We start from the raw sequence: 23,042 nt of genomic DNA on the forward strand, positions 1-23,042 counted from the left end.
CCAGGAATCTCTGAGCATCCCTTTGATGCCACGATGCTCTCTGTGATCCTTCTGGCTCCTCCAATCCCCAAGTGCTCTGCTGACTCTGCCCTTCTTAATGGCAAAGTTGGAGCTGCAGAACCTGCCAGGAGAGAACGTTCTCCAAAGCCTCAGCCGGAAAACTTTGCCTCCTGCTTTGACATTTGTGTAACATTCAGGAAGCTTCTTGCTCCCACAGAACACGTTATTCTCCACCAGTCAAGCTCTTCAGATGGAAAGCATTATCTATTCCTAACTGACATCTTCCACTAAATGGAACATTTAATTAATTTGGGCCCGGGCCAGTCGGAGCTTTTTCGCTTGCGTGAAGGCGAACGCTGCTCGCAACTCTCTGGCACCGTTTCTTCTCCTCCTCCTCCCCCTCAAAAGGAACTTTAGTTGTTTACAGAATAGATACAAGAAAATCCAAGCTGGTACAGTGACACATCATTAGTTAAAAATACACCCTGGCATAAAGAGCTTTAGCACCGAGAGCGCCTCGGAATGCGGAATGACACGAGAACGGCTTAGGAAGGGAAATGAAAGTCATCTGCAAACTGGGGAGTTTTTCCTCTGCAGGCTCTAACAGAACAAAAAAGCCTTCCAGCACTGCAGGAAAGGGAACTTCAGTGCAGTTAACCAAGTTGAAAACACAGCATAAAGGGGTTATAAAAAGACTTGAAAATGTAGCTCGAAAATGCAGATGGTAAATGCAGGGATGCAGATGGTAAACACGGGGAAAAAAGGTCTCAAAAAGTAAATCCAAAGCTCCAACTGCAGGTGCCTGGCCAGAGCCAGGCTGGAACAAGCAGCAAAGATAATGGGATTTGGGACTTGCAGCAACTTGCAGAAAGCACTAAAGACAAAGCAGTGAGAATCCAGCAGAGATGCCAGCAGGTCCTTGGAGATGCCCTGGGCACACTCCAGTCACTGGGCACATGGGCCACATGGTGCCAGAGGGGATGAGCTCCCACAGGAAACACAGCACAGGGATGCCCACACTCAGTCCAGCCCCACAGATCTGTCTGAAAACCACAATAACTTCCAGATCTGGGCAACTCTGCCCCAAGAAGAGCAGCACAGCTCCACTCTGAAGGTGTTTCAGTGCCGTGGGAGGACCCCGATGTGCTGGGGACTGTCCCAGCAGCAGGGAGAGAGCAGAGAGGACATCTCAGGGAGGGTTAAAGTGGCCAGAGATCCTCTGACAAGGACCATTTACATCCTGCTTAGAGATGCAGAGTTCACACTAAGGCAATGAAATGAAATTCAGCAGAAGAAATGCAATCAGGTAAAAAAAAAATCTGTATGACACCTGCAGGATGGGTTGGGTTGGAAAGAGCATTAAAGCCCATCCAGTGCCACCCCTGCCATGGGCAGGGACACCTCCCATGGACAGGGATGCCTCCCACCAGCCCAGGATGCTCCAAGCCCTGTCCAACCTGGGACACTCCCAGGGCTGGGGCAGCCACAGCTCCTCTGGGCACCTGTGCCAGGGCCTGCCCACCCTCCCAGGGAAGGATTTCTTCCTAATTGACTAATTTTCCTAATCTTCCATCTACTGACACTGGAGGAAGGTCCTGCTAAGCTGGTCCCAAGAACATCCAAGCCATTCAGATCTTTAGCTTGAATGCTAAAGATCAGAGAGTGTAAGAACTTGATGCATAAAAATAAATGATGAGCAATATAGTCCTGTAGCACTATATTAAAAAAATAATAATATAAGATTGTCAGTGGTGGAAGCTGCAGATCAAGTGGCAGAGCTGCTGAAGTTTAAGAGTTGCAAAAGAAGACACCAAGAAAAAATGAAAGAGGTGCTATAATGACATTTTAGAGGAAAGAGGTTGCTCTAATCATCAGCCTGTGATGAGGTGTTTTAATTCCAGGATAACAGACTGTGGCAAAACCTAAATAAAAACAAAGAAAATCAGGACACATCTGCTCGGCATGAAAAGAGGGTTTTTTTCCCCCCATCTGCTTCCTGTGGAAGGGAAAAAAGACTTCAAGGGCTGTGCTGCTGATAAGATCTGCTGTATCAAAGCAGGTGATACAGTCGAATTGGGATAATTCTTGTGGAATGAGAGGAGCGAAGATTAAGAGGAAAATGAAGAAATAAGAGATCTTTGAACTACTTTGAAGTGGGGCATCACAAAGCTGATCCAAATTCCCATTAACTTCAGCAGTGCATGAAATGCAGTTTACTGCCTGGGAGGCTCCTTGTTCAGGAAATTCTGATATTGGGCACTTCGACTATGGAAAGAAATAGAGCAAAATAAGGGACAACTGCTCCAAAATCCTGCACCTTCCTAACTGGGAATGAGTCAGAAGCACAAAGGCAAACACAGAGCTGAGAGTAAAAGGAATAATTGATGGACAGGAGTTGTTGCACGTGAAGAGGAATGAAAAAAAAAAAAAGTGGCTGAGAGGCTGTTATGGGTTCCCCCAGGTGGGCCTAGATTTGGGCTCTGAAGTCTGGACTAGGCTGAAGCTGGCAGCTGACTTGAGCTGGGCTGAGCTGACAGCTGACCTCTCCTAGCCAGTAAGTTTGTATTCCATCCCACATTATGGCATCATCTCCAGGGCAGTAGGAACCAGTGTGGGAGTGGTTAAGGCAGTCTCTTCTCAGCCTCCTCTTGGGAGGACACACGATGCTGTCCCAGGGGGGATGGAGAGGACCAGGCCCACCACTGGCTCACAGGGTATCTCAGGAAAGTAAACTGTGTTGTTCTGGGTCTCTCCTTTCTGCTTGGGTTTGTCTCCCTGGGGAATAAGTCTTTCCTTAAGTAATGTGTAGTTAGGACAGTAGAATTTGTGTGTTTGTTGTGAAGTTGAGGTGGGGAACTTGTTGTTGCAGACTTGTGTGAGTGAATATTTGTACTCTCTTCTAATTGTCTCTTTCTTTCTGTGAAAATTATATGTAGATTTAGTATAAATGCAGTTTGAAGTGTTTTTTTTTCTTTCCCCTCTCTTTTCCTCCCTTTCCCTGGTGTTAGGAGGGAGGCTTTTCTCTCTGTGCTTGGGGGGGTTGGCAGTTGCTTATCTCAAACCAAGACAGAGGCTGAAATGATAAGCCCTAAAAGATTTACAGGTGGCAAAGGAGCTGAAGTGATGAGGAGAGACCAGAAGGAATTACAGGCTGGAGATGAAAAATGAGTCATATTCCAATTCCTTCTTTGTGCCACATGGTGTATTGAGGACAACTGCCACTCAGGGAGCCCAAAATAACATTGAGCAGGGCAGTTGCACTTCAGCACCTTACAGAGCCTTTCCAAATTCATCCTTTCCAGTCTGGTCTCCAAAAACAGAACTCACCACGTGGCAGATGAAGTTAAAGCATTTCAAAGGTAGTATGATGAGAAATGGAAACAAAAGAGGTGTTTCCAAGTGAGGTGATAAAGATATTCTGCTTTAAATGGTTTAAATAGGAACAACTGCAAGTTTGAATGGACTAAACAAAGAGGAAAAAAAAAATCTTATTTTCCTTCTCAATAGAGACAACTGCAATGCTAAAAAGTTAACACTCAAAATTAAAATACAAGCCTTAAAAAACAACCCTCGACATGAAAATTGAATCCCCAAATTAAATATACTTCTCACTCCTTCAGTTGGCACGAGGATCCTTGGGAGCAATGGATCCATTTGCCAAAACTCTCCAGGTGCCCATTTGCATCCCTTGCCCCAAAGACCAACAGCAAAGGCAGAGCAGGGAAACATTTTTTTGAGGAAATCACATTGTGAGACCTTTTTTTTGCAGAATATTTAAAATAGTTCTAATTAATAAAAAAGCCAAAAAAATTTCTAGTAAAGATTGGACTTAATATTTTAATCTGCAAAATAAAGATTAGTCTTTAATTGTGGATTTTCTGAAGAATCTTAACTTCTATTTGAGTTGTTTATTTCCAGGTATCAAATTTTCTAAAAGGAGGGGGGAAAAAGCATAAAGTCTGAATGAATGAAGTCAGAATGAACCATGAAGGGTTGACAGGATCAGGTATTTCATCCAGAAATTAGTTTAATTTTAGATTTCCTGAGTTTTTAGCCAGAGGTTCTCAAGGACCTCAAAGCCCACCCAGTGCCATGGGCAGGGACACCTCCCACAGCCCCAGGTTGCTCCAAGCCTTGAATCTGAGCAAAGCATTTAATTAACACTGATGTAGCATCAAACCTGGCAGCAATAATTCCATGTTTCCTCATTCCAGCCCCAAACACACCTTCACCTTTGCAGCCTTCAGCTCTTCCTGCCTTATGAGGGTTTGGGTTAAGGGGCACGAGAGATGCACACTCTGCACACCTCATTTACATTTGTAAAGCAAATGTTTAATACTCCACGAGCCTGAAATTAATTTCCTAAATGTTAATTGATGCTATTTAAAATGGCTGAGGGCACATTCAAGGCATTTCAAATGATTAACACGGGATTTGATGGCAAAGAAGCCATTCCAGGAACGGGCAGAGCCACAGCCAAGCCTCTTGTCCCACCTGCAGCAAGAAATGCTGACTGAAAACCAAGGGCTGCAACTTCATCTGACTGAAAATCAAGTCAAGGTGCTGAATTCCACCTGACTGAAAACCAGCCATCTCCAGGCAGGATTTTTTCTCCTTCACTTGAGGATGGAGCTCCTTTGATGGGTGTTTAAGGCCTTTCCACATTTTTACTATGGACATCCCTGGTGACAAGAGAGGAATCTATTCAAGCTCCCTCACAGGAACATCTTTAAATAATTAAGAAAAAGTATCATAAACCCCCAATTGATTTGCAGCCCCCAACTCCTGAAATTCCACAGCCCAAGCAGTATTCCCAGACAATTTTCCTCTTCCAGTTTGTGGGATGAACTACAACCCTTGACTCAAATCATCTGCTAAAAAGTGGCAGAAGACTGAGCAGCAGTTCCAACTCAAGGTGTGTTGGCAAAACATCTGTCTGGGAGGAGAAAGAGACTCCCATCCCATGGTGGGGAACACACACACGTGTCTGGGAGGAGAAGGAGACTCCCATCCCATGGTGGGAAACACACACACGTGTCTGGGAGGAGAAGGAGACTCCCATCCCATGGTGGGGAACACACACACGTCTGGGAGAAGGAACTCCCATCCCATGGTGGGGAACACACACACATGTCTGGGAGGAGAAGGAGACTCCCATCCCATGGTGGGGGGCACACGTGTCTGGGAGGAGAAGGAACTCCCATCCCATATTGGGGAACACACACACGTCTGGGAGGAGATGATTCCCATCCCATGGTGGGGAACACACAAGGGTCTGGAAGGAGATGATTCCCATCCCATGGTGGGGAACACACAAGGGTCTGGAAGGAGAAGGAACTCCCATTCCATGGTGGGGAACACACACGTGTCTGAGAGAAGGAACTCACATCCCATGGTGGGGAACACACACACGTGTCTGGGAGGAGGAGGAGACTCCCATCCCATGGTGGGGAACACACACACGTGTCTGGGAGGAGGAGGAGACTCCCATCCCATGGTGGGGAACACACACACGTGTCTGGGAGGAGGAGGAGACTCCCATCCCTGCAGAACTGTCACTCCAGCCTTTTTCAGGAGCTCTCCACTCACTCCAGCACTCCTCGAGGCTCCAGCCAGCACGGGACACAGCATGAGGGATGCACCATCCCCAACAGCAACTCCTGCTGTGATTTTAATTGAGTTACAGCAGCTTTTTGATTATTTTTGCAGAGCCTCTCCACTCTGTCTTGCTTCTTTGCTTCCAGTGATTCAGCAGTTTATTCCTCAGTACACTAATCCCTCCCTAAGACACTTCCCCACTCCTTTCAGGCACTCCTTTCCTCTCTGTTGTTTAAGGCTCTCCCTTTTTTTATTAAATAGAATCAAACAGACATTTCTTTGGCTTTCAGGCCCTACCACTTTTACCTCCACCTTTAGCAGCTCTGAGTTGTCCTCACAGTGTCCTGTTCTAGTACATCTTTCAGCTCAGCTGATGAGAAGTTTAAAGAGGAGATGGAAGAAAGGGAACCTGAAGCCCAGGGGGAAAGAGGGAGGTAGTGACACCTGTCTAAAAACTTCAGCCAAGTGTGAAATGCTCTTTATTGTATCTGGAAAACACATGTTTACTTTTATGGAGTGCCTTGAAATATCAAACTGCCAACTGGGTATTTGAGCTGCTGACTTGGAGGCCACAGGAAGTTCTGTTTAACAGGGAAAATAAGGTAAAATAGGCAAAAGCAGGAGCCAGCTGTGCCAGGGCAGGCAGTGAGGAGGTGGCAGCAGCTCCTATCACCCAGTAACACCTTGGAATCCAGAGTGCCACATCTCCACCCAGCTGTTTAAACAGCAGCTTCAAACTCAGCCCAGTGACTCTCTGTTGTAGCAATGAGCAGTTGAGAAATATCACAGTAACTCCTTCTGACCATAATCAGCCAACAGCCATTAGCTGTTTATCTCACAAAATTAATCCTCAAAGGGTGACCCTCATGGCCCAAACATGCTCTCAGTCATGAGGAATGACTGATAAGTCATTCCAAGCCAGTCCAGAGAACGCCTGTTAGGGGCATTTGATCATCAAAGTTCCTTTCCCCTTAATCAAAGGCTAATGCAACAAGAAATCCTTAAATGTGGGCAGCAGCACAAGATAAACTCAGCAACCTTGAAAAGGCTGGGAAATGGCAATTTGCACACACAAACACAAGATTTAGAGCCCCCATCATAACCTGCCTCATCAATCACTGCAACAGCGGCTTTAACAGGACTATTTTCAGAGTATATTAAACTTCACGACATCTTAACCTTCTTGTAAGGCCACAATAATCTCTTTTACAATATCAAACAAGTGCACGAGGGCAGATTTGCTTCGTGCCAAAATAGCCCTTGTGGTTGATTTCAGAAATAACAGCACTGCTGCCTCACCAGACACTGCCTGGTGATATTTCAGCTCCAGATACCCCTCAGGGAACAAAGACAACAAACCCTCACACAGATTATGACAGAAAATACTCTGGAAGTTTTGCACAAGTGCTGGAATGAGGCACCCGTGGCTTAAATTCATCACTCCATCCAAAGTTTTGTTCAAGTATCTCATTGGTGTCTTTTGAATTCATCACATTCTTCAGAGGAAAAGTCAAGTCGTGAGGACTCCTTTCTAAATATTACTCAAAATATCTTAAAAATCCCCCCAGAACAAGCAAAATGCTGACTCTGCAATAATCAATTACAATCCAGGTTAGATCTATCAAAAAGTTGTCATTTCCCTCTGCTGTAAAACGAACAAACTGTCTCTGAGGGGCAACTTCCAGGAGGGCAGAGACTGCTCATCTTCTAAAAGACACAATGAAATCCACCATAAAAGGGCAGTTTTACTAATTCAGTTTATCAAATTACTTTAGAACAACTGATTCTGTTTTAATTCCATATGGAGGGGATTTATGGTGGCACAAGAAACCCAAGTGATAGGAGGGAATGAGGCATCTAAAAGGAAAGGGATGGGAGAGGCAGAAAGGAGCCGGCCGGGGGGGCAGAGGCAGAAAGGAGCCGGCCGGGCTGCGGGGGGGAGAGGCAGCAAGGAGCCGGCCGGGCTGCGGGGGGGAGAGGCAGCAAGGAGCCGGCCGGGCTGCGGGGAGGAGAGGCAGAAAGGAGCCGGCCGGGGGGGCAGAGGCAGAAAGGAGCCGGCCGGGCTGCGGGGGGCAGAGGCAAAAAGGAGCCGGCCGGGCTGCGGGGGGCAGAGGCAAAAAGGAGCCGGCCGGGCTGCGGGGGGCAGAGGCAGAAAGGAGCCGGCCGGGCTGCGGGGGGCAGAGGCAGCAAGGAGCCGGCCGGGCTGCGGGGGGCAGAGGCAGAAAGGAGCCGGCCGGGCTGCGGGGGGCAGAGGCAGAAAGGAGCCGGCCGGGCTGCGGGGGGCAGAGGCAGAAAGGAGCCGGCCGGGCTGCGGGGAGGAGAGGCAGAAAGGAGCCGGCCGGGCTGCGGGGAGGAGAGGCAGCAAGGAGCCGGCCGGGCTGCGGGGAGGAGAGGCAGCAAGGAGCCGGCCGGGCTGCGGGGAGGAGAGGCAGAAAGGAGCCGGCCGGGCTGCGGGGAGGAGAGGCAGAAAGGAGCCGGCCGGGCTGCGGGGAGGAGAGGCAGAAAGGAGCCGGCCGGGCTGCGGGGAGGAGAGGCAGAAAGGAGCCGGCCGGGCTGCGGGGAGGAGAGGCAGAAAGGAGCCGGCCGGGCTGCGGGGAGGAGAGGCAGAAAGGAGCCGGCCGGGCTGCGGGGAGGAGAGGCAGAAAGGAGCCGGCCGGGCTGCGGGGAGGAGAGGCAGAAAGGAGCCGGCCGGGCTGCGGGGAGGAGAGGCAGAAAGGAGCCGGCCGGGCTGCGGGCAGGAGAGGCAGAAACGAGCCGGCCGGGCTGCGGGCAGGAGAGGCAGAAACGAGCCGGCCGGGCTGCGGGCAGGAGAGGCAGAAACGAGCCGGCCGGGCTGCGGGGAGGAGAGGCAGCAAGGAGCCGGGCTGCGGGGAGGAGAGGCAGCAAGGAGCCGGGCTGCGGGGAGGAGAGGCAGAAACGAGCCGGGCTGCGGGGAGGAGAGGCAGAAACGAGCCGGGCTGCGGGGAGGAGAGGCAGAAACGAGCCGGGCTGCGGGGAGGAGAGGCAGAAACGAGCCGGGCTGCGGGGAGGAGAGGCAGAAACGAGCCGGGCTGCGGGGAGGAGAGGCAGAAACGAGCCGGGCTGCGGGGAGGAGAGGCAGCAAGGAGCCGGCCGGGGGGGGAGAGGCAGCAAGGAGCCGGGCTGAGAGGAAAGGGGGAGATGATAAAAAAGGACACAGCAGATCTTCAGGGGACAATTAGGGAAAGAAGGAGGACACGGTGGCAGACATGTGACAATGAAGAGCCTGGGAAGGGGGACAGTTATGGATCTGGAGAAGCAGAAAGATGCTGGAGATCAAAACAACCCTTGTCTTTGAAGGAGTATTGTAAACATTCCCTGCATTGAGCCTCCATCCAACTCATCCTCTTCCACCCCAACCCACAGCTCTGCCAGCTGAGCCTGTGCCCCCTGGAATGAGGGGCAGCTCTCCAGAGCCAAGCAGCCAACACTGAGACACAAACACAGCAGGGGAAGACAAGGCTGCCACTTTTCTGCTGGGTGCCAGTGAAGAAAGTCCCAATCTCTTCAAACCATGCCCTAAATGAGTGTTTTTCAGACTGTGTTCATCACCATTTCCTCTCCTGGAGCCCTTACCAAGCACATTCAGCACCAGGCCACTCCTCCAGCACCACTGCACAGTGTCTGCTGGTAACATTCCCAATTGAAATGACACTCCCAGCCTGGCTGTGAATACAATGCCCAGATGCCACAAGCCTGAAGAGGACTCTCAACCTGTTGCTGTTTTAATTAGCTTGACAGGTAATAAAGTAGGATTTTATAATTATACCATTACAAGGCACTAATGTTTCCCATCAAATCTACTTAGTGAGTCACTCTGGTCAACAACAGCCAGTTCTGATTCACCAGACCAGAAGCAGAACCCAAAAATTTGCCTTCCCCAGGGTCTTGTCTGTGGCTTGGCAAGGACCACGTGCTGCTGAGGAGTGTGGGTTACAAAATCCTGCCCTTCCTAAGAGATGAAATGGCTATAAAAGCTATCACAGAATATTCTGAGTTGGAAGGAACCCACAAGGATCATAAAGTCCAACTCTGAAGTGAATGTCCTGTACAGGGATCAAACTTGTGACTTTATTATTAGCACCGTGCTCTAATCAACTGAGATAATCTCAGGGTCACGTTGAATTTGCAGCCCCCACCTGTGGAATTCTGCACAGGAATACAGCAGTGGGTGTGACCCCTCTTTCCTAAGAAGATGCTGTACTTTGACAGCCCCACACTCGAGGTGTTGTTGGCCAAGAGCTCCATCACTGAGGGGCAGGATTTGGATGCACCAAGTTCACCCAAGCTCATTGCTCAGGACATCTCAGCAGCTTGGCTGGCATTGCTGCCCCACTCCCCACATCTCACACACCACAGGAACTCAGTTCTGCCTCCTGGTCCCGACCCAAACATTCCACAGCTCAGCCACAACCTTCCCATCGCTCCCATTCACAGTTACCCACAGTTGGCTTTTTTAAACCACCACTTTCACTCCAGGCATTTCACCCCCACTCCACTGACATCCTCACTAATGAGAAGCGTTTACCAAATAGTTACATTGCTCTGCAAACAAAAAGCAATTTCCACCCTCCTGTCTCCAGGGGTGGCACCATTTGCAAGCCATTCCCAGTGGGACTCCAAGTGCCTGTCCCAGCCCTTCCCACCTCCCACCCCAGCGGCATTCAGGGATTTGGAATGCACAACACAAGTCTGCAGCCTCAAAATAATATCCTGAGATTTGATCCTGCACTTCTTATTCAGGCTCAATTAATCAAGGTTGCCTAAACTCTTCACAAGTACTTTTCATCAGCAGGGTGGAAATGAAATGGGGATCAGCATCTCCTTTTTACCACCTGAAAATGAGATTGCACCTGAGGAAGGGCCTGGAGGCTAATTCAGGAGTACTGTCCAAAGGGATGAGGAGTCCATTATTCAAAGTTATCTTTTATATTAAGAAATAAGCTTTTCCTTTCAGACCACTAGAAAGGGATATATCACAGAATTTATCATACTGTCCTGGGGAACCTCACACTAAGAGAGTGTTGCACATTCCAAAAGGCCCAGGCTGAATAAGAACATTTACTTCATCTCCATATCTCCAGTTTTCATTGGGAACCACACAGGACTAAGCAGAAATTCCTGAATTAGTTAAATATTTTTCTCAGAAGCCACATGAACCTCTCTGAACAGATACAAGAATAACACCTGAAGGTAAAAAGCAAGACAACGTCTATTTTTCAAATAATTGTAAGCTCTGAAAACATTTTGTTCTCCTTTGGAAACAACATAATTCATACTTAAAAGCATGTTGGAAAAAAGGCCTCAAGACAATTTCATGTTATACAGAACAAACCCCACCTCTCCACTAACAATGTTGGTTCCCTCTGACATTCAAACTGAGGTGCCATTAAGAAAATTGGAGTTTCAGAAACACCACAGGTTGTTTTTTTTTTTGGCTCATTCAACTATGGGGTCAATCACTCAATGATTAATTAAACACCAATTCTGAAAATCTCTTGGTGAGAAAATTAAGAGCCTGACCAGAAACAAACAAACAAACCACTATTGATAAACTATCAGTGCCCTCTTGTAAAAGATTCATTCTATAAGTTCTATACAACCTTTAAAGAACAGTTCATTTAAAAAAAGAGCTGATCTGAAGACAAATTGTTGTGTGTTCTCTATAAACCTTTTAAGGTAGAATTGCATAAATATAACAAACACCCAAAGAACTTGAAGGCAGACATATATTCCTTTAAAAAGGATAACTGAAATCCACTGCCAGGACACAGAAAATCAGGAGCAGATTCTTTAGTCCAAAGCGCAAACAATGCAAAGATTTTTGACAATCAATGTAATGATACAAAGAATAAAGAGGAATAAGTATCACCAACACACCAAAATGAGTATGAAAGGATCATTACCTTCTCCAGGGCATGATATGGAGACTTCAGTCAAATTTCCAATACCTGAAAGCACAATTGATAAGGACAGTCAGTGACAGAGAAATGTGAACACACTAAATTCATTCTTGTTAATATTGAATTCTTTTGCAGAGAAGAAGCTGCCTTGGATTGTTTTTGTTTGGTATTTTCAAAGCACCACAAGACAAAGGCAATAACCTGGGCAGGTCCTCTGCAGGGTTTTCAACTCAGTTTCCCCCACTCCTCTCTGGCATCACTCACCAGCCCATTGCTGGGCTGCAAACTCCACACTGAGGTTCAGAAATTCCCCTTGGGAATATCTGCCCCTTGTTTTGCCCAACTCCGACTTTACTAAAGGCTGAAACTCATTCTCTGCCACCTCAGGGCATCTCAGCTGTCAACAAAGCAGCCCAAATCTCTCAGAAAGGGAGGTCATTGCCCAAGGAGCTCCAGTGCAACCAGGAGATCATCCAAACCACACACTAAGCAAATTCTGAGAAATGGGAAAAATTGCTCAATGCATGTTTTGGTCATACAGATGTAGGTGTTTGGTAGCTGGCTGTGAGTCACACCAACATCATGGGTGGAGCTGGAGTGATGAAATTAGAATTCAGTGAGGACCATAATGCAGCAAACATACTACAAGGAAATATAAACTTTATTTCAGCTTTTATTTTTGCACTATCAGCACTATCCCAGATGGGAGAGACAGGGGGAAAAAAACCTCTGACACTTGGCCTAAAGATCAGCATCCATTTCCTCCCTGAAGGGGTGTAGGTTGGAGTCTAACCCAAAGTCACAACCAGAGGAACCTCCTGCTTCTGGTCAAGTCTAACACAGTTGCTACTGAAGTGCCTGAGAATCCCTGAAAATTGGATATTGGGAATGAATCCTTCCCTGAGAGGCTGGGCAGGCCCTGGCACAGGTGCCCAGAGAAGCTGTGACTGCCCCAGCCCTGGGAGTGTCCCAGGCCAGGCTGGACAGGGCTTGGAGCACCCTGGGCTGGTGGGAGGTGTCCCTGCCCATGGCAGGGGTGGGATGGGATGGGCTTTGAGGTCCTTCCAACCCAAACCATTCTGTGATATTCTCTGATTACCAAAGGCTTCCACACCACATTCTGTCCTAAGCCATTATAGCCCTGCCAGTCTAAATGCACAATTATGTGTTCATTTAACATGCTGGTACCACCATCCCCATGAGCAGCCCCTGGTGAGGACACGGGGTGGCATCTCCCAGCCTGAACTGCAGTCACACCCATGGAGCATCTCCATGTTTCCACAGCACTACTTTCCACAGGGATTTGCTGAAGGGAAGAGCTCCCTCCCAGTTCAAGAGACCTGGAGGGGAACAGGTGGGATCCAGCAGCAGATCCCAGCCTGGGAAAGTTCTTCCCTGGCTGAACAGGCTTCCAGGCAGGCAGAGCCAGATGGAGCCCCACCAAAGTGAGCACAACACTGGGGAAAGTGGAGAAATATTTGACATTCAGAGTTGCACTAATTAGACATCAAGAAGAAACGAAAGGTTTTGTACCAATCAAAATATTACTCTATTTACTGTAACTGTTCAACTTATCACTTCAGTCAGAGAAAGTTTTGGAGAAGAACAACTTGCACAAGTTAAGAAATGCTCCAGCACCAACGTTGCTACATATTTTTAGACACCTACAAATCCATCCCTTGCTGCTGAAAACAAAGAACAAACCTCCAGTTTTTCACTCTGAAAATTCTGATCCTCTCAGCACTTGTCTATCCATCTGAGAAATAGCCCTGAATTGTGGGCACACGGGGCCAAGAGCCAAAGCAGAAGAGGTTTCTCACACAGCACCTGCCACACAACCCTCAGAGCTGCACTTGGGGGTTGGGGTTTTGTTTTTAAATCCCTGTCATGCTTGTGTGCATAACTGAGCTAGAATGGCTTTTTTTGGCATTTATGTGGGAGACTCTGGATCAAATCTTCATTTTTCTCTTCCCCCACAACCCCAGCAAATGCAATTACTACTAAGCTGATTATTGCTTGGTCCTGCTGGAGCTGCTCCTGTTGGGTGGATATTCACCCAAGCACTTCTCATCTCCCATATGCCCAGCAGGTACTTTGGATACTTAATTTGGGGTAACAGAGACTGGCTAAAAAAAACCCAAACCCTCTACATTATGACTTCTGTCAAACCAACAGCACAGACCTCCCCAAATCCTACAGAAATTTCAGATTCCAACAACAGAAACACTTTTATGGACAGTTCCTTCAAACACTTTGCTTTGGCAGAGAGATATTGGCTTAGACCAGGGAAAGGCAATTCAGAACAAGCTGCTTTCAGTGCAGTCTTTCATCCCACAGTGACTGCAAGAGTTTGAACATTGCTCTTCCCAAAGCCTTGGATGTGGTCCTTGATCCTCAGGGCCATGGCTTGGTGTGGACCTGGCACTGGTGGCTTCAGGCCTGGACTTGGCTTAGGGGACTTTCCCAACCTTAATCATTCTGTGTTCAAGGTGTTGATTAAGACAATTGTGTATCATCCTCACAAGCAGCACTGACTGGACCTCCAGGCTGGAAAACCTGAAGGACTGAACCTGCAATTCCAGGCTGGAAAAGCTGCAAATTCCAGGCTGGAAAAGCTGCAAATTCCAGGCTGGAAAAGCTGCAGGACTGAACCTGCAATTCCAGGCTGGAAAAGCTGCAGGACTGAACCTGCAATTCCAGGCTGGAAAAGCTGCAGGACTGACCCGGAATTCCAGGCTGGAAAACCTGCAGCCCTGAACCTGGAACTCCAGGCTGGAAAACCTGCAGCCCTGAACCTGCAATTCCAGGCTGGAAAACCTGCAGCCCTGAACCTGCAATTCCAGGCTGGAAAACCTGCAGCCCTGAACCTGGAACTCCAGGCTGGAAAACCTGCAGGACCAAACCTGGACTTCCAGGCTGGAAAATCTGCAGGACTGATCCAGAATTCCAGGCTGCAAAACCTGCAGGAGTGAACTGGAATTGCAGGCTGGAAAACCTGCAGGACCAAACCTGGACTTCCAGTCTGGAAAACCTGCAGGAGTGAACCTGGACTTCCAAGGCTGGAAAACCTGCAGGAGTGACCCAAAATTCCAGGCTGGAAAACCTGCAGGACCAAACCTGGACTTCCAGGCTGCAAAAACCTGCAGGACTGACCCGGAATTCCAGGCTGGAAAACCTGCAGCATTTCAATTGCATTACCCCCAAACAACAGCAGTGCCCAAGGAATTTTAATAAATAATAACAAACCTCCCTTAGCCTGGAGGGTTTGGCCACAACTTGCAATGAATTCACAAACACACTTTTATTCCAAGAAAAACCCCAAACCTGGAACAGGCTGAGAGGGACAGGCTGTGCTCTCCCCACCCTCAGGTGACACTCCAGAAGGCAGAACACTAAAAACTGAGTTTAGCAGGTTCAGTATTTTCTGCATCCCTTGTCAACAGAAGGCTTTGAAAGAACTTCAGAACACAGATAGGAAGTTGTCTCCAAAGGAAAAGGCAACAACTCTCTTTTAATGCAGCTCCCCAGTCAGCACTGGAGTCGTTCTTGAAGCTACAACCTCCAAAAAACCCAAAAAGCAGCTGAGTTTTGTGCAATCCTCATTTCATGTAAAGGGATAGCACATTCTTCAAGGGGAAAAAAAATGACTTAAGGACAGAAAATAAAAATAGAGAAGCAGTTCTTCAATTCACAGAAATACTGTGTATTTGAACAAAAAAATTCCACTTTTTTTTTTTGTTTTTGTGGAGGCAGTTTGGGAGCTGGAGCATTGAGGGGAGCCTGGAGAAGTGCTGAGCTCTCCTCTGCTGCCAGCACAAATCCATCCATTATGCTCCAAGTTTATATTGACACAAACTGAGCTGAATGAAGTTATCCCACTGAAACCTGAGGTGCATTTCCCACCTGGAAGCTGAGTAGGGGAATATGGAAATGCAGACATTCCTAATGCACCTGGAGCTCTTGGAGGGAGGATTGCAGAGTCAGGGTGGGCATTTCCATGGGGGAGGAAAAACAGGGACATCACTGATGCCTCAGGCTCTGAATTCCCAAACCAAGAGTCTCCCTTGATCACCTCAAACATGAAAATCATCAGCAAACAAGTCACTGTGTCTTTTTTACTGTCCCTGGCTCTAGTCTGGGTTTAGGTTTATGGAACCAGCCCACTCTGGCACTGCTTTTTATTCCAAAACCATAAACTTGTCCCATCTTCCAAATTCACTGTTTTTTAAAAAAGATGGAATAAGGAACTAGGAGAGTTGCCATCTCTCTGCTTCATTCCAGTCTCAATTCAGCCACTCCAGAAACTCTCAGATTGCAGATCTGCCTTTATCTCAACCCCTCCAGATCCTGTTTAGGAGCTTTTCCTGCTTCTGGTTCCTAATATGAACTTGATATCCCTCCAATCTTCCCCTTGTTATAAACACAATATTCTTCACTTAACAGCCTAAAGAAGCAAGAGAACCACACTCCTGCAGACCATTAACAAGTCCATAACAAGTTCATCTGAACCTGCTCTTGCTGATTTTCATTTCCAGCAGTGCCACCACCTTCCAGGAGGAAAGATGTGCCCTCCCACTGCTCTCCTGCCTTCCCTCCTCCTCCTCCTGCTCCTGGGGGAGGACTCAGAGCTGAGCCCACCCCCACCCACCTCTCTGCCTTCCCAAAGGCAAAGCCAGAGGATGGGAACTCTGAAGCACCACTGGATGGGCATCACCTCCCACCTGCAGCCCAGACACAGCCCTTCCTCAGCAGCAATTAATAAAACAATGCATTGATTACGGGAGCTCGACGGAAGAGACAGTTTTCTGAAGCTGAAATATAAATCCCAGATGCAGAAAGCATTTCCTGAGCATTTAAACACTGTTTAGTGAGTCAGCCAAAAGCATTTTGTGAGTGTCATCCATCTCAGGGAGGTAAAACTCAGCCTAATCCCCCACCACAGCTCTCCCAGGGACTGATGGGTTTAACATCCAAGCAAAATGCTGTCAAAAGAGAAATCTCATGTAATTTATTCCAACAGAAGAGAGGAAAATAAATATTTCAAACTGGTATTTGGTCTCATCAAGAGGGGATGAGCATTCCACATTTATATTGGATTTTTAGGCTTTACAATGCCACTTGTTGGGTGTCATTTGCTTCACAAATGAAAAGAACATTGACCTGAGGCTGCATATTGATAATAAATCTGCAGACAGCAGAACTCTTTGGAGAGAGTGTCAAAGAAATCTCAAAGGGATTCACCAGCTGGTTCATAAAGTGAACTTGTAAACTGCATAACCCTTAAAATCACCTTCTATTACCTAAAATGAGCTTCCCTATTCCTTCAGAACAGGCTCAGCAAAACTTCCTGACTGTGCACGGGGAAGAGGCACCTGTTGGGAATTTCCCATGGCAGGAAAAGCCCAGGAGAGCTCCAGGAGGCTGCACTGGCAGAGTGTTCACCACCCTTCTGCTTTCACTGCAGAGTAATGAAAGGCTTTCAGTTGGCTCTGATTGCCTCTGTCTCTCCAAAGTGCTGATTAAGAGACTCTGCCCTCATTTGCATAAGCACATCAACTTCCCGAGGTTATTGTAACTCAACGTGTCAGGCTTTGGTGACACAAAGGCAAATTCTCCTCTGACACAGTCAGGTTTCCTTGCTTGTGCTTTTTCACCACCAAGATGTAACATCATCTTGTTTTCCAAGCAGCAGAGGGGTTGGGTTGGACAAGGCAACAGCCACATTTTAGTCACCAACACCATAAACTGAAGGTTTATAATCTTATTTTTTAATGAGGTGCTACAAGCCCAAGCAGCAGCTCTAATGCTGTACAAGACCCAGCTGAACTTCTCCCCCTCAGGAAGATGAGGTTGTCTGAGCTCTCCAAACATCTCCAGCTCATGACTCTTTTGAGAAGGGCAGCAGAGCTTCAAAAAAAAACCCAGATGGGATCTTCTAACACTTCTGTATTTCTGCACTTTCAAGTCTCTGCTTGGCCACAGCCTGTCTCAGCTGAAGGACACAATGGATGGACATTGTCCAAGGTCACATCTGAGGGATTCTCTGCACAAAAGCAGAAGCCACCCAGTTGTACCTCCCAGAGAAGGGAGGGCACCATTAGTTCCCCTTCACTTCTCATTCCAATCACTCCATCATATTAAATGTTTCCTTACTGGGATTGAAGTGCCAGAAGCAAAAAAAAAAATTATAAGTGGTCAGAAATCTCTCCAATCACTTGCAACCAATTACAAACCACCAAACAAGAAAGGTCGGTGATAAAAACCAAATCAGGTACTGAGTAATTAATGTCTCCACAACACATAATAATTAGCAGCCCTGACAGTTCATTTGGCATGTTTTGCCACTCGGTTTTAATTTGAGGTGACAATTTAGTGCTTATTTGCAAGCCAAGGTGTGTATTCACACAGCCCCCTGATTGCTGGAAATGAAGGCCTTAAATATTTCCTGCTAATAAAACATTTTAAACTTTTAGCAAAACTCTCTCCCAACACTCAGCAGTGAGATTTTTGTGACCTTCTGTGTTGAGGAATCATGTTCTGCAGGAAGATAAAATGGCTCTACGCCCACAGCCTCTCCTTGCTGGAGCTACAGCTCCATCACCATTAAATTGTTTGTTTGGCTTCTTCTTAATTTGTTCCTTGTCCTTGCAAACCCGAAGACATTTCAGATCGCCCACGTCCTCCCTCAACACCACGTTCTCCAAAAAAACAAGGCCCTTTGCTTTCCAGCTTGGATTCTTTGAAGAGCTGCTAAGAAGTTGCACAAGTAGGTCACACAGTGCAGAGTTAGGTGGAGCCTGCAGAGGGTTTAGAAGTTTGATGTGGCCACATGAGCCACAAAGGAGACACCTCCTGATGCTTATCCCCATTCTTGCATGGAGAAAAACATCAGCATGAATAAGATATTTAACTTCCTATTGCTCTGTTCCACCAGCCTGGATCAGGCTTGGATGAACAAAGACATGACAGTGACACCACTGAAGAATCAAAGCTGGTCCCACTGGACTAGAAGGTCCCACTGGACTAGAAGGTCCCACTGGACTAGAAGGTCCCACTGGACTAGAAGGTCCCACTGGACTAGAAGGTCCCACTGGACTTGCAGTTGCCACCACCACCATCAACTGGGGGATGTTTAGGGGGCACAAGGCCATGCCAACCTGCTCATCTCAGCAGAACAAGGAGCATTTTTCTTTTTAGATCTAATTTTTTTTAGCCTGGACCAGACTTGGATGAACAAAGACATGACAATGACACCACTGAAGAATCAAAGCTTGTACCACTGGACTAGAAAGTCCCACTGGACTTGCAGTTGCCACCACCATCACCTGGATCAGACTTCGATGAACAAAGACATGACAGTGACACCACAGAAGAATCAAAGCTTGTACCACTGGACTAGAAAGTCCCACTGGACTAGTCTTGCAGTTGCCACCACCACCATCACCTGGGGGGTGTTTAGGGGGCACAAGGCCAGGTGAACCTGCTCATCTCAGCAGAACAAGGAGCATTTTTCTTTTTAAATCTATTTTTATTTTTAGCTTGGATCAGACTTGGATGAACAAAGACATGACAATGACACCACAGAAGAATCAAAGCTTGTATCACTGGACTAGAAAGTCCCACTGGACTAGAAAGTCCCACTGGACTAGAAAGTCCCACTGGACTTGCAGTTGCCACCACCATCATCCCCTGGGGGGTGTTTGGGGGGCACAAGGCCATGGGAACCTGCTCATCTCAGCAGAACAAGGAACACTTTTCTTTTTAAATCTAATTTTTTTAGCTTGGATCAGACTTGGATGAACAAAGACATGACAGTGACACCACAGAAGAATCAAAGCTTGTACCACTGGACTAGTCTTGCAGTTACCACCACCACCATCACCTGGGGGTTGTTTGGGGGGCACAAGGCCATGGGAACCTGCTCATCTCAGCAGAACAAGGAGCACTTTTCTTCTTAAATCTAATTTTTTTTAGCCTGGATCAGACTTGGATGAACAAAGACATGACAGTGACACCACAGAAGAATCAAGGCTTCTATCACTGGACTAGAAAGTCCCACTGGACTTGCAGTTGCCACCACCATCACCTGGATCAGACTTGGATGAACAAAGACATGACAGTGACACCACAGAAGAATCAAAGCTTGTACCACTGGACTAGTCTTGCAGTTGCCACCACCACCATCACCTGGGGGGTGTTTGGGGGGCACAAGGCCAGGTGAACCTGCTCATCTCAGCAGAACAAGGGGCATTTTTCTTCTTAAATCAATTCTTTTTTACTCTGGATCAGACTTGGATGAACAGACATGGCAATGACACCACAGAAGAATCGAAGTTTGTACCACTGGACTAGACTTGCAGTTTCCACCACCACCATCCCCTGGGGGGTGTTTGGGGGGCAATGCTCATCTCAGCAGTGCATCAGCAGAACAAGCAGCATTTTTCTTATTAAATCTAATATTTTTTTTTTAGCCCTTTGCTCTCCAAAGTCTTGGAGAACAAAGGGCTGGACCTGAAGTTTCAGTGACCCCCACACTGTTGTATTCCCATTTATTAATGCTCTGAAATCCATCACAGGCACATTAACACACAGCTCCTGCTCCTGGAGTCCCACCAACAGACCAGGATGATGCCAAGAGAGCAATAAATATCCAAGAAAACACCTCTACACTTCCACCTCCTTGAGCAAAACCTCTGGTTTTTAAAAATGCTGAATGGTAACTGAAGAGAACTGTTCCATAATCAATCTTGAAGACAATCAATTTAGCAAGGCCTGGATGCCACCAGGCAGAGCTGGAAGCAATACCCCCAAAAAGCCACCTTGACCTTAACAACCAGCTGCAAAAGGTGCTTACACACAGCAAAGTGACACACAAGTTTGCAGCCTTAATCTCCAGCAGAGAAATACCAAAAAAATCTATTTTTTTCACCTGATTCAGCTGCTCTGAGCAGTGCACAGCAAGAGAAGGAGGTGTAACAAAATTGATATCGCACATGGCAAGAGCCAAAGCCTCACAAAAACTTCCCAAGGGCACAAGAATGTCATTAGTGGCAGGTCCAATAAACCTCCTGCCCTGGAAAGAGCAGGCAGGATTTCCTGTTCCCAGTAATTCCATCACCAATCAGCAACCCGTGGTATGAAATTATCCCCCAGTCAGAGGCTTCATTAAACACCCAAAAATACCGAAGACTTGGCAACAAACACCCCCTTTTTAAGGTAAGTTCTTCCTAAATTATACTTTATAAATGAAGTTGTAATGGTTTGCCCCATGGCTTCCTCAGTAACTATTGTATCTAAGGAAGTTACAAGTATTCCACACGTGTCTTCCACGTAGCAGTGGGGGAGTGGTGTTGGTTTTTTTCCCGGTCCTTGGCTGAGGAGCTGGAGGGAGGTGGTTGGAGTCTGGTCCCTCCGGTCCCTGGTGTTTCTCCTGTCCTGAGTGAAATTGTTTCATTCTTGTTCCCCTTCCTTGAAGTTTTTAATTGTGTTTGTTTTGATTCATTCAGTTTCTTTAGGTTGGGTTGGTGTCTCCCCAATTTTCCAGCTAATCAATCCCCTTTTCTCCCTTCCCCTCTCCCCTGGGGGGTGGGATCCTGTGTATTGTGTATACAGTGTGGTTTGTAAATGTTAGTAAATATAATTTATTCTTTTTATTCAGTTCAGTTTCTTTAGAGTGCGTTTCTTTTCAGTTTTTTTTCCCCCTTTCCTTTGCTGGGAAGGTTCTAAGAGGGGGAAGGAGAGCCAGTCCAGGGTTGGCAACAGCGAGGCCAGACCTGCGACAGAAGTTAATTGGTACATCCTAAAGCCTCAGTATTTAAGAACAACAGGCAGCAACCAATGGTGAGTCTAAGCCAAAAGGCTCAGAGGAGAAACAAAACCAGAAAGGTTGGTGGAAATACCAGAGGAAAAAATCTTCCCATCTGAACTAACCCCCAGGAGAACACACCATAAAGGTGGCAGAGATGGATTGCCCCCATCTGTGGCAAGTGTAAGCAGCTCAAAAATCCAGAAAAATCCATTTATTTAGTCCAGCACCCTCTACTTAATGCATAATTAAAAAAAAAAGTATAAAAATAGACAACTCCTGAACAATAAGACTAAACCACTTTCCAAATATCTATTCAAATCAAGAGGTTTCAGTGAAGGCCACAGTTATTTATCACCCAGATCCAGCACACTCTAAATATTAACTGTAAAATCAGCAGAGCTTAATGCACAAAGGCAAATTGTTTCCTTCAGATTTCTACTAATTTAATTAATATTGTTTGCTTAAATTTCACCAGCCACACTAACAGAACACAAGGAATTTTTTTTCTTTTTTATCCAGCAGGAACAGCCTTTCTCTTCCCCCCCTTTAACTTCCCACTCAGCAAAAGAACGAGGGAGTATTTTCTCAATTTATTCTCTGAGTCACCAGGTTATGACTAGGAAAAAAAAATAAAGGAAAAAAAATCAGTTGTAATGTAATCTATCCACATTGAGAAGCACAGCAAGCTATTAGTCTGCATCTCAGTGATACCAAGCCCTTTTCATACCCACAGCAGAACAAGCTCAGCTACCCAGCCTTGACATCTGTCAAAACAGAACAGGTCTCAAGTAGTAATTTCAATGGGAGCTTTTTTTTTTCCCCCCCTCCTCTCCCTCCAGGAGTTCAATTATTGCAGCAGCATCATGAATAAGCAGGATTATTTTCAGGGAAAATTAGAGAGAAAGAAAAGGAAATATAATAAGCATCGGATTTGGCCAAATCCCTTCTTTTTTATTTTAATATATGTATAAATTACTCTCCTTCCTTTCATTGTTGATGTGTCTGCAGTAGAACACAATTTCCTTTATTTCAGACTCCTCAATGTGGCCATGATGCCACAGATCATGTGTGATATAACCAGGTCAGGTTTAGTCCCACAGTCAGAGGTACCAAGAACCTCCTCATCTTCCAGGGGTGCTAAAGCTGCTGCAGATGGAAAGGACTGAAGAGCTGTGGGTGTGATTCTTGGGCCAGGATCTGACCTCAGGGGTGACTGGGGGTCCTTTCCAACTCAAGATATTCCATGAAGTTCTCCAACCATTTCAATGACAGCAAAGAGCAAAGCCCAGGGTTTTTCAATCCTCAGTTCTCACTTCCAGGTACTCCTGCCTTGATCCTTTGGTACCCAACACAAACTTAAGCAAGAGCAAAGGCCACACTTGGGCAAGGAGAACACAGCAAGGGTGAAAGGCTTTCCAGTTCTCCCAGCAGCTCCATTTTGATGGTGATGGACACAAAGTGCTGCAGCCCACGGGGTAGAGGAGGGAAAAGGGATGAAGGTCACACACAGACCTGCCTGAGGATCACAAACAACCCCATAAGGGTTGCCAGAATCCTGTTTGTGAAGGGCAAAACTGGGACCTGGCAAGTGAATCCACAAACAAGGATGAAAGACTCAGCCAAACATGCTGTGTCTGCAACAGCACAGGCACAAACCTGAGCCCAGACACACAGAATCAGACTGGGCTGGGGGGGAGGGACCTTAAAGACCATTC

General features: G+C 46.9%; 1 protein-coding gene across 2 annotated transcripts in view; it reads right to left on the bottom strand.

Annotated features, from left to right (window-relative positions):
- Nucleotides 1-23,042, bottom strand: part of LOC139669667 (contactin-4) — a 338,597-nt gene that overhangs the window by 279,814 nt on the left and 35,741 nt on the right. For both annotated transcript variants that reach the window (XM_071550205.1, XM_071550204.1), the window contains exon 2: nt 11,523-11,567. The gene's annotated coding sequence lies outside the window, so the exon portion shown is untranslated. The remainder of the gene's footprint in view (nt 1-11,522; nt 11,568-23,042) is intronic.

Source organism: Pithys albifrons, chromosome 3, assembly GCF_047495875.1.
Source record: "Pithys albifrons albifrons isolate INPA30051 chromosome 3, PitAlb_v1, whole genome shotgun sequence".
NCBI classification, from domain to species: domain Eukaryota; kingdom Metazoa; phylum Chordata; class Aves; order Passeriformes; family Thamnophilidae; genus Pithys; species Pithys albifrons.